Below are 12441 nucleotides of genomic sequence, written 5' to 3' on the forward strand. Positions count from 1 at the left end.
TAAGCTATTGAAATTCTGAATCCATAGATGTGTCTCCCATCACCCAAAACAACTGACTATTCTTCCAACTCAGTATTCACATTCTTGTATTTAAAGAAAATCAGTAATGTCTTTAAAAACTACAAGTCCTTTTCTATCAGCTGTGCACCGTTATGGTGTAAATATAACCTATCTATGAATTGGATCAAATATAAAAGTCAGCCGAATTAAGGTTGATACTGCAAGGAGACGTATTGTGTGAAGAGAAATTGAAGATGTTGTTTAATTGATATATTTATGATCCACGTTAAGTATTCAGTTTCGGCGGCATTTCTTCCAGTTTGTCTAGAAGTTTTCTCATCAGGGCTCTATAAATAAAGAACTACGGCAGATCTGTAATATGTAATGCAGCCGAACCGTGTATTACAATGCCGTTATGTGATGACTTTCAAAGAGAAAAGCAAGAACACTCGGAATTAAGTATTATTTTATTCTTTTAAAATGTTTTCCGGATTTCATATCATATAAACACCAAATCCCAGCATGCATTGCGGCTAAAACATCCAATCAGCGAGCTTAAACCATTGCTGAGGATCTTGGGTAATCGCTCGAAATGCCTACGTCTGTTTCCGGTTATTTTTATTTTGAAATTCAGTTCCTGAAGGACGCCAACAAAGCCCGAGATTATGGAATTAAACCAATAAATAAAAGCAACGATAATTGTGTGTTATTGGTGAGTAAATAACAGTGTGTTATTTTGAGAAGAATAACAAATTAGAAGGAAAAAAAGATTTAAAAAATACAGATTTCAGTATTCTAAGGCTCTGAGCCCCATTTATTTTCCTCACAGACGGAAACAAAAGTCCGAAATTATACGATTTAAAATAAAAGCAATAATTGTGGCTTGATATTGGGTAAGAACATGTTTTTATGAACCACACAGCTTCCGATCTTCCACGACCCGACCGGAGAAAAAGACGTGCTGCAGGCACGAAACACATTACCAGTAGAAATACATTGCTTTTAAAATCGTGCTGTGCAATACGAAAAAAAGGGGAAAATCGTGTTGGTGAACACGAATCAATAGATTAAAAATCGTGTTGGTGAACACGAAATGCCATGAGACTGGGTTGGCATAGTACATGCAAATATGTCTTTATGGGTTTGGTCAATAGAATATTAGGTTAATTGATATTTGTATTCATTTCGTAAATGTAAAAACTCATAAAATGTATATTTTAGCTATAGTGTATCTTAATTTAGCCTTGTAGTTATAATGGAAGACTTCATTCACTGTTTGTCTGAAATATTCTATGGTTGTTGACCCTTTTTTTTATGAATATTAGCCAATTTATAATTGGCCAACAAGAAAAACCCAGAATCCCCCCTCTTAGACAAAGTTTGACTTGTCATTGCAGGGAAAGCACTGCAAGTAGGCCTAACATGCCTGGTGTCAAATTAAAACATATATGTTGTCATATCAATACCTTTACTACGATACCTTTTAAATACATTCCAATAAATATCTCAAATACAGATTTCAAAAACATCACAACGTCCCACTGCATCTGGACGCATTTTGCAGTATGCAAGACAGCACACTTATCTAGCTGTTTTAACCGACAATCCTTTCTGCATTAGTTGAGGAAATGCTATACCCAAATAGTATGCATAATAAATGCAACAATACATACTTTGTAAGAGCTAAAATATATACCAAAAAAATCCCTGGTGGCATTTTTCTTCTCTTGTTCTTCCTTTTGACCAGCAAGGTGGTTGAGATTTGTTTATTTAGTTTTGGAGCGTTCCCTTGAGAGATGTATTACAACAGAATTTTCATAATGGGGGTTTTCATTGATGCTCTTTGATGAAACACTTTTTAAATCCTTAAATCGTTTTTTCTGATTATATCTTGTCAGGTGGAAAAACAAAGGTGAAGGCATTGTTTTTATATTGAGGCCTGTGTATTTTTCAAACATGATCCTGAGTCAACTGAGCGATGATCTATTTTAAAATTCAAAGGCTGCCTGCCTAATTTTGTGAATTTTCAAAAACAGATGGGGATATTTCTCACTGTTGGAGCTGCTTAAATCCTTGACAGTCATGTTGAAAAATTAAAAAAAGACTTGGATGCTTGTGGTCACAATAACAAAGATGACTTTAATCCCATCTCACTTTCAGCTTACTGTAGAAAGTGATATGAGAACTGGTTTAATGTTTTATCTGTCACCATTAATTTATGCCGTACATGTTTCAAACTGTATAAGAAGTCCCTAAAGTGTGTGAAAATATCCTCTTCAAATGCACATTGCACATGCACCCTGCTAACCATATATTTGCCTTTTTCTTTCAGCAAGTCAAAGCGGCCTTGCTGGGGATGTTTGTCCAGATCCTGGAGTTCCAGAACATGGCAAGAGGATGGGATCAACCTTCCAGTAAGTTCCCTCTATTCCAGACTTAACTGCTGTCAGTCAATCCTTGTCAAATCAAATGTATTAAACAACAACAAGTGCCTTAGATATTTTTGATCCTGTGACCAGCCTGTGGATCAATAATATATGCATATAGATTCCAGACTGCAGAAATGTTGTCACCCAAAAGTATTTTTCATAAACCACAGTTTGTTTCTGTATTTGAGTGTGAGTACAACTCTGTCCCAGTTCTGCAGAATTGGTCCAATTCCTCCGCCGTTTTCCATGAGACTGAAGTGTTTTCTGGTTTATACCTCATCATAACTAATGTATGTCTGTTGGGGACCTTTTGTTATAGATCCGGCTTTTTAGATGTGAATAACCTTATATGACTAAAATCTCATATATTCCTATTGGCAGTGTTTTAAATCCTCATAAAGGGGAAGGCTGTTTAGTGCTCTTCAGCAGAAATACACAACCCTCAACCTTATAGGAAAGGACATTAAGAGCTACTATAGTTTATAACCCACACACACACACACACACACACACACACACACACACACACACACACACACACACACACACACACACACACACACACACACACACTCTCAATCAACAAAAAGGGAATTCATCTGAGAGTGTAACTGCTTGATTATTTCGCCCGGGGAGGGCTGACATTTGGCATGGAGGTCAAGTTTGTGTGAATGCATCAATTCATAAGCATACAGTATGTAATTTTGCACATTTGTGATTTTTTTGACAAACAACTAAAATTGCATAGAGCAAATGATCTGGGCAGCCTGTCCAGAGACCCACTGTTAACCATCAGCATTTAACAATGTTCATTACTTACAGTATGACTATGACCCTCCAGGAGGTTTAGAGGGTCGTTACCTATAAAAGGGTTATACGGAGAATGGGAAGTCATTTTTAAAAAGTAGAATCTTTGCCAATAAACAAGGACTTGGTGGTCATGGGGATTTTAAATGATTCACTCCATGATGTCTGCCATCTTATCAGTACAAAGAAAGACATTTATTTCATTTAGTCAGGAGTGAGCAATTATAAAATGATCACCTCTCCCTATGACTCAACCACTTGGCGTCAGTGGCGGCTAAATTGCGTATATGTTTTTCTCGTTATTGTCAGAGCATCAAAACGGGTATACTATTTTACCTTTTTATGATACATTTTTCTGGCCAAAAAAACCTTTAAAGGATAATCATCTTTTAATGTCCAGCTCCTGGTGTGTTCTTTACCATTAGCAACTTTGACTGCACAAACTCTGCGGGACTATTAGTGGAGTTTAGTGGAGTCTGAGTTAGTGAAAGGTCATTACCTCAGTGTGTGTGCATGTTTGTGTGTTTGTCTCTGAGCGTGTGCCAGTTTGTCTGCATGTTGGCATGGATGTGGTTGGTGTGTGTAACAGGTTTGTATGTAATCATCATTAAGCTTTGAGGAGCAGGAACTGGAACAGAGTTGGGGTGTGATGAAGTAAAACAGGAGAAATAGAGAGAGAGAACATTGCTGCAGAGATAACAAAAGAGTTTTCACTGTTGGGCAGTGCAGAACCGCGTGTGGCTGTCACTTAGTGTGTCACGGCAGTTTTGATTCACTGACTTCCACATACACAACTCTAGCAGAAAGGTTTGTAGTTCGTTTCTCGGAAATAGAGATAACAACAAAGTTTTCTTTCCTGTAATTGTAAATTTCACAGTATGCGTCTGGGTGGGAGTTATTTTCAGTGTCATCAGCGTCGCCGAAGTAGCAGAAGCTGTAAAGTGAATGACCCGACTCTCCGTGACAAAGGCACTAACATAGAGATTTGGCCAGGCAGTGAAACTCTACAGTGTTTAACAACAGGGTGGAGCCTCTGAGCACCCAGAACCCTACGTAGGAAATGTTTGGCCAGGTGGTAGACTGTGGTGTGCATCAGCGGGGTGGAGGCATTAAGCTTTGCAGATAAGACACCATGCAGTCTTCCACTCAGATCGTTGAATGTCCCTCTCACGAGGTAGACAGCGGGGTGTTGGGAGAAAATGAGAAAACAGGAATGATAAGAGCAAATGATGAGAGGTGAGGCCAGATAAGTGAAAAAGGGAAAGAATGAACTAATAAAAGGAAAGAAAATCAGTCATTGAGAAAAAGGCATAAGTGATAAAAGATAAAGCGTCTTACATTAAGAGAGGAATTATAGATCCTAATTGGGTCATCTGTGGAGACAGATTTGTTCCACAGGGATCTAAAAGCCACTGCATCATTAATATCACGGCCATCATTCATACATTACTTTTACAATTATCTTCCTTCTCAGTTCTCTTAAGACATAACCCTAGATGGAGTGTAAGAGGTCTCTACAAGTGTGACAATATCACCCTTATGAGGCAGTGGGTGCTAGATTTGATTTAGAGTTTCTACTGTTTTTTTGACGAGTGTTGTTCTTGTTGTGTCTCCTTTATATAGAATTGGATCCAGCGTCCAGTTCAGCTGTGATGACAGCTATGTACTACAAGGATCTAAAAGTATCACCTGTCAGCGAGTCACTGACACACTGGCTGCCTGGAGTGACCACAGACCAATCTGCAGAAGTAAGTTTCACCTGTCATTCCCTCTGAAACTCTTATGACTAGGTGTCAATGCATTAGAGTTTGAGCTTGTTCATACAATAGGTTCATGTCCACCCACAGCTTAAGGACGTGTCTTTCAAAGCACGCCAGCTGCTCCGTATCGATTTCCATTGAGTCTATCTTTGTTTGGATTGTATACTGTGTGCATGAAGCAACTATGTATACTTGTACATAGCATCATTGATAACAACTTTGCCCCACATCAATAAAATAGGACAAATAACAGATGTATATTTACATATACATATTCATACAGTGATGCTTTGCTTAAGGACACTCAGCATACAGTTAGAATAAGCCAGGAGTTAAACCATCAACCCTGATGTCAAGCTATTATCCCCCAAGAGGTACAGGGGGTCAAAATGAGGGTAACTGATACTATACATGTTCACCATAAGGCAGGAGCATGTCACGTAAATACAACGTCATGACATGAAATGTGCTTCTAATAGTTTTCGGTTATCAGTGGACTCTCATGGCAGGAATGTGTAAGCTGTATTAAAGTTTGCCCACACAAAGGGTGTTAGTCGGATAGATTCATTGTTGGTTTTCCTTTCTTCAGGGGATTTGTTGATCATAATAAAAGGATAAACAAAGTCCGCCTATGCTATGGTGTTTACTGCTGCCTGAGATTCCTGTGCTGTTGTTCCAAAGCCACAAATCCCTGATGTCTAACCCCTGTTCACCTTCAATTATCAGCCTGGACACTGACACAGTCACACGGTCCCTGTCTGAGCTCCTCTGCTCAGGAGGGTTGAAAGGTTCAGAGCCTACAATAGCTGAGAGCTCTCCATGAAAAGTCATTAAAAAAACTTAGAAATACAAATAAACCAGTTGGTTTTAAACAAACAATATTAAACACAATAGACCTTAATTTAATCAGTACATGGATGATCTGTCTAGGAAACTGAACGTGTGTAAAACTGGCTGTTTCATCGGTGCTACTGTTGTCAACCACCTTATGTACGCAGATGATATAATCATCTTTTCCCTGTACAGTGCTGGCTTACAAAAGCTTCTGAGGATTTGTTCCCAGTATGGCATTGATTTTTAATATGAAGTATAACGCCAAGAAGAGTAGCATCATGATTGTGCGAAGTAAAGAGGATAAAAAGGCTGTATTTCCTAACTTTATTCTCAGTAGCAACATTCTTCTTGTGTGCAGTGAGATGAAGTACCTTGATCATTACTGTATATCTCTGATGATCTCACAGATGAGAAAGACATCCATAGACAACGCTGCAAACTGTATGCCCAGTAGAGATGTCCCGATCCGATCACGTGATCGGGGATCGGAGCCGATCACGTGATTTTCAAAAGATCGGAATCGGGAGAAAAAACAATCGGGGATTGGGATTTTTTTTAGAAATACTTTTTTTTAAATTTTGTATTCAATGTTACAAAACAAAAATGACCATGTTCAAGTCTTAAAGTCATCCTGAGGCCTTAGTTTTGGTTTCAAATTACAGAACATCATGTATGTGTTGCTTCTTTGGGGCTTGTTTTCATAGACCTGGTTGCTTATTTCTCTCAAATCTGGCAAAAGAGTGGGCAGGGCGCATTGTCTAATTGTAGCAGTAAGCTAACGAGTACTGATAAGCTTTATTTTGTTTTGATCCAATGCTGCACAACTGAACTGATCCAATGCTGCTGTGAAAGAAAGAAGCTATATCCATGTTGGATAGAATATCCAATTTAAATAAAAAAATAACCTTAAGGGACAACTTGAATGCTTTTTTTTCTCTTAATGCATTGCATAAAGATCGGATCGGGAAAAATCGGTATCGGCAAATTGTCAAAATCAAATGATTGGATCGGGAGCAAAAAAAGGTGATCGGGACATCCCTAATGCACAGGCAAACATATTAATGCGGACATTTCACAAGTGCCCTGTAGATGTCAAGGTATCACTTTTTAAAGCTTTCTGTACACGGCTCACCTGTGGAGTGACTACAAGGCTAGCAGCATGCAAAAACTAAAAGTTGCATACAATGATGCTTTACGGTTGCTGGTGAGGGTACAAAGATGGCACAGTGCCAGCCAGCTGTTTGTTAACTTGGGGGTACCTACCTGTCAAGCCCTTTTAAGAAATGTAATGTACAAATTCATGTGTCGCCTAGAAGAGTCAGACAGTCATGTTATCTCGATTTTAATCAACCCTGTGAAGAGTTCTGCTCGGTTCTCTTCTATGATTTGGAGACATTGGCGCAACAGCCTCTACAGACAGTGAGCATGTATGTGTGGCTACTGGCTAGCTGTAATTGGACTGATTTTATGTTTTTCATCTGTTTTTTTGTGAAGCTTTTTAATCTTATTTATTGTTGTGTATTTTGTGATTTTGTATGTGATACGGACCTTGAGTCTGAAATAAAGATTGAATAACTACATCTACAGTACTGACATTATGGAAGATGGGTCTGGGTATTTTACTTTGCTGGCATTTTATAAAAGTTTACTATCTTTCTCACAGTGTATGGTATCAAAGTAATTTACATGGTGTTGTTTGTTGTTTTGAAATCATGATTCACTTTCTGACTGAATGGCTGAGTCACTAAATAAATAACAGTGTGAGTGTCAGAGCAATGATGCAGGGGCTCTCAATACCCGCATGTTTACTGACAATACCCTGTTGGGTTTAATACTTCACAATAAAAAGGCAGACAGAGAGCATTCAAACCCAAGTGTGTGTGTGCACACAACACACACTTATATTGACAGCAAGTGTCCGAAGGACAATGTCACACACACTTCATAGTTGCAACAGTATTCGCCTTGAGCTGTGGGTGTGTTTGACGGACAGGAAGTCCCTGTGCTCAGACACACACTATAGGGTCCCTGTCAGATTGTATTATAGTAAGAGTGTGTGGTGGGTGTTTGTGTCTGTATGTCTGTGACTGCAGGAATCTGCCTGCCTCCATGATACTGGCTACTCTTGTCAGAAAGAGACAGTCAATGACGGCAGAGTGAGACAGTCAGAGAGATGGAAGGACATGATGAAATTGCGATGATATGACCTTGACCTAATGTTAGGGTTTGTCAGTGTAAGTAAAAACGATTACTTCTACTACTGATATGAATCCTCAAGGATAAAAATACATTTCACTACATTTAAGAAAAACAATATGACAATTGATCAAGGCTATTCCCTAATGGAAGAGTGGGTTCTTGTGCCATTGAATCAAATGACTACAGTATCTAATTTGAAATGATTTCTGTTTGTCTATGGATCACAGAATACTATCATAGAATTTTTGTATGATGACTGCATGTAGCTTTCTAGTGTATTTTTTTTATTCAATTAATTCGTATTGAGTCTAATGATTGCCATCGGCTTCCTTACGCATCTGTTTTCAGCAAAAACTGCACTCTCTGTCCAGCATTAAAACTGAAGAAAAGTAGTCTGGTGATTAATTAGATTTAAGTATTGAGTAAAATACACTTCCCTAACATAAACTAGTGCAGCAACCGTAGCTGACTGCGTGGATTTCACTCAGTATGCATTACATTTCGTACTCCTTCATAAAGTGTTAAAGCAGATTCAGAAAGTATGTATGTTTTTCTAACTGTGGAACAACTTATGTTGTTACTTCAGAAACTACAGAAGGGTACATATTAGAGAAAAATCCAAGATGTAAAAAGTGATTTTTCAGGATGACACAACAGAACTGTACAAATAAAGTAATATGTTTGGCATTGATTTATGCCTTGACATTTTCCACATAAAACATTGGTACAGTAATTATGGAGAGGGAGAGAGAGAGAGAGAGAGAGAGAGAGAGAGAGAGAGAGAGAGAGAGAGAGCATGCATTGTGTTCTCTGGTGTGATCTCTCTCCTGGGATTCAAACCCATGAGCCTCTCTCATTCTCTGCTGAGACTTTAATGTTAATTAGAAGCTGGTCTTTGGGATGAATCGCCATGAATGTGTTCCTGTGTGTGTGTGTGTACCTGTGTGTGTATCAGTGTGTTTCAGCTCTCTTTTCTAATTAACAGGCAGATCAGTCATCGGAGGTCCTCTTCTCCCCCCTCTCTCCCGTGGTATTTTCTATGCCTCTGTCTCTGTCCTGCCTCGTGCCCTCCCTCCTTTCATTTCTCTTCTCTCCCTTTCCTCACATTATAATCTTTCACCCTCTCTACTCTCTCTTTCCAACCTCTCCTTCCTTCCTTGCTCTATTATTTCATCTCATCTCTGTCTTACTCCTCACCCCGACTATTATTCTGTATTATTTCCTTTTTAGTCTCCGATGTCACGGCCCTTCGCCTCAATATAATGGCAGTGATCGCCTCCAGCTAACTCATTATATAGATAAAGGGCAGATATATGACCAGATAAACGTCCTCCCAATGATGACCGTGCTGGTTGTCTAAAGCTGAGTGGAAATGTCAAGAAAGCATTTAAATTTAACTGTGAATCTTGAAAAAGTGTTTTTTATGCGTACTTTCTGGCCAAAATGTCTCTTTAAGACTTTAACACATGGGTGACTTTATGAGGAACTGAACGCAAGACATATTACCCTAATTATCAAATAGGACAAGATCGATATGGATAAATAAAGCTCTAGGAAAGATATTATATAAAAATGCTGTTGAAAAAGACGACCTGGAGACGCTGCAGGACCAAAGGTATCAAAAGCAGAGTGAACATAACTATTATCAAAAATAGTTAAATTATATTGTTAGTATGTTGTGCTATTGCTAAACAAAAGTTATTGAATGAATTGTTATACAATTCTATTACAGATATACTTTAAATGGACCAACATATAATAATCCAGTTGACCTGTCGATCCCACCCCAGCTCCCTTGGATTGTCCTTTAGCAGATATTCAGTTATGTGTTGTTAATTATTGCAACATTATTCAGAGAGAAGCCTCACATTTTAAGAGCAGACAATGTCGGACCTCATCCTGGTTTGTAGTTTTCTAATTTGCTGTTGTTTTCTTTTGGGATCATTGTGACCTTCAATTATTTAAAAGACCTTGTTTGCTTGACCAGACACGGCCTGATAGACAAAATATGACCATGCAATATGTTGTTCTAATCAAACCCCTGATACTTGCTGATATGTTTGTCATCAGACCACAGCCCAAAGTGTTTTCTTCAACTGCACCAGGGGTTTTGTTATGGCTTTTTATCTTTGTATCAATACAAAATATGTCTTAAAGAAATCACTCTGTGCACTTCTGGATCTCATGATATTTTCATTGTTAGTGCAATTTGATTCAGTTCCTAGAATAATCCCTTGTTTCTCCTGTTCTCGGCAGCATGAACTTTTATTCAATGTTATTATAGACATATAATATTGGATTTTCAACTGTTTGTTAAGTAAATAGATTTTTCCAAGTAACATGTTTAACCATTTTCTGATTTCTGTTGTAGGACTACATGTAAAAATGTAATCAGTTCAATCTCACTAGCTGCTGGTGTTTGTCCAAAAACCTACGTAAGGAAGATGCGGAAAGACATCGTGATTGATTTGATTTCAGGACATTTTAAATATTTGGTTCACTGAAAGTATTGATTATTTTAGAAGTGTTCCCCATATATTTATAACTGAGGACTGTATACTGTTTGTACTTGTATGTAGGTCCAACTAAATGTCCAAATTCAGTGTCCAAATGCCACACTGTCAGTTTTGGTCACATTGAACCTTTTTCTTCCGTCGCTGGCACACTCTCCCTCTGTCCCTTCTCTTAACAGGAACAAGGCCATTTCCAATCTGAGTGTAATTTTTGATTACCCCATTAATCTCTTTTAAAACTCTGTCTTTCTTTTGCTTTCTTCCTTTGTAGCTCGTACCTGTGGCAGCAATCTAAGGGGGCCCAAAGGGGTCATAACTTCGCCAAACTACCCTGTTCAATATGAGAACAACGCACACTGTGTGTGGGTCATCAGTGCAATGGACTCTGAGCAGGTGAGCTCATTTTCATTACTTTATTTCTCCATTGTTTTAACAGGCATTTCAATAAAAAAAGGTAATTATAATCTGGCGTGGGGGAAATAAATCTTCTATAACTTGAATTTGGGGAGGCTGTGGCTCAGTGGAATAGTGGGCTGATCTTCGGATCACGGGAGAGAATGTTGAGGAAGTTCAAGTCCCACTGCATGTCGTTGTGTCCCTGGGCGAGACACTTCTCCCCGAACTGCTCCTGTGGGGATTGCCCACAGTACTGAACTGTAAGTCCCTTTGGATAAAAGCGTCTAACATGTACTGACTAGTTTGATTTTCACTTTTTTCTGTTGATATAATTGTTCAATAATATTTAATATTGCATCTTAATGGGTAAAAAATTAAAAAGGATGTCTGCAAATGATCTACAGTATGTGTACTAAAGATCTTTGCCAGCTAAAAATGCAAGGTGTGCTGAAAAATGACTTTAGTGTATACATATATTTATTCTGGTTACAATTGTTACAAATTGTGACACAAGAGGCTAAGACAGACAAGACCTGTGCCCTGTACTACGAAGCCAGTTCAACAGATCCTGGATATGTTTGTGTTATCTGGCGGTCCTACGACGCTGGTTATGAACTCGGTAATTCAACCCAGGGTTTCTCTGTCCGGCTGAGTGCGCGTTCACGTGAAAGGGGCGGGGTTAGCAACATTTGACCAATCACAAACATGGACAAGCTTACTGACAGCGCAGCGTCATACTTCCTGAATGAAAAGTAATCTATAATATTAGACATATGAAGAAGTTAAATTTTAAACATCCATGACTTAAACAGATAAAACACGGATAAAAGCCACATACAGTAGTTGCACCTGCAAGGCGAATACAGAACAGCTGGTAAAAAAAAAAAAACTACAGAGTGTTTGAATTCGTACATTAACAGGTTTATGATATCACTGCCCGGTATAAAGGTCCTTACACACCATCCGATTTTGGCCGTCGATAGATGTCGATAGATGTCAATAGATGTCAATAGATGTCTGGCCGTCGATGAGCGTCCTGTCGCCCTACTCAGATTGGTGTGTCCCGCCCCGTCATGTCTTTTCGGCCGTGCCGACATTTTCCGCCGTGATTCAACATGTTGAATCGGTAGGCTGTCGGTAAAAGGCCGTCGGCTAAAGAAATCACTCTGATTGGCTGTTCAGCTTAGCGAATCAGTGCATGAGAAGCAAAATGGAAGTGAGGGACCCAAACAAACGATTAAGAAGGCAAATCTGAGATTTCATTTAACTCCAGCTCTCGACACAGGTTCGGGAAAGCCCCATGAGCTTCTGCTGTAGAGTGAAAATGGAAGCACGCTATTTGTTGTTAGTTTAAATCACGCAGTCTGTTCTTCTTCTCTCGGTTATCACGCAGTCTGTCTTCCGGTTGCCTCTTTTGAATGACGAATACACACTACCGCCGCCTGCTGGTACGGAGAGTTATTGCCACTCACGCATGCGCAGTTCGTACGTGCTCGGCTGAAG

The 12441-nt window shown here is 39.0% G+C and overlaps 1 long non-coding RNA gene across 1 annotated transcript; it reads left to right on the forward strand.

The window, feature by feature from the left end:
- Positions 1-2332: 2332 nt before the first annotated feature.
- On the forward strand, positions 2333-10899 carry LOC104956783 (uncharacterized). Its single transcript, XR_799600.1, has 3 exons — positions 2333-2414; positions 4860-4984; positions 10814-10899. It is a non-coding gene; the product is annotated as an uncharacterized lncRNA (long non-coding RNA).
- Positions 10900-12441: the final 1542 nt, after the last annotated feature.

This window comes from Notothenia coriiceps, unplaced genomic scaffold (genome assembly GCF_000735185.1).
Source record: "Notothenia coriiceps isolate Sejong01 unplaced genomic scaffold, NC01 NC01_scaffold00026371, whole genome shotgun sequence".
Classification (NCBI taxonomy): domain Eukaryota; kingdom Metazoa; phylum Chordata; class Actinopteri; order Perciformes; family Nototheniidae; genus Notothenia; species Notothenia coriiceps.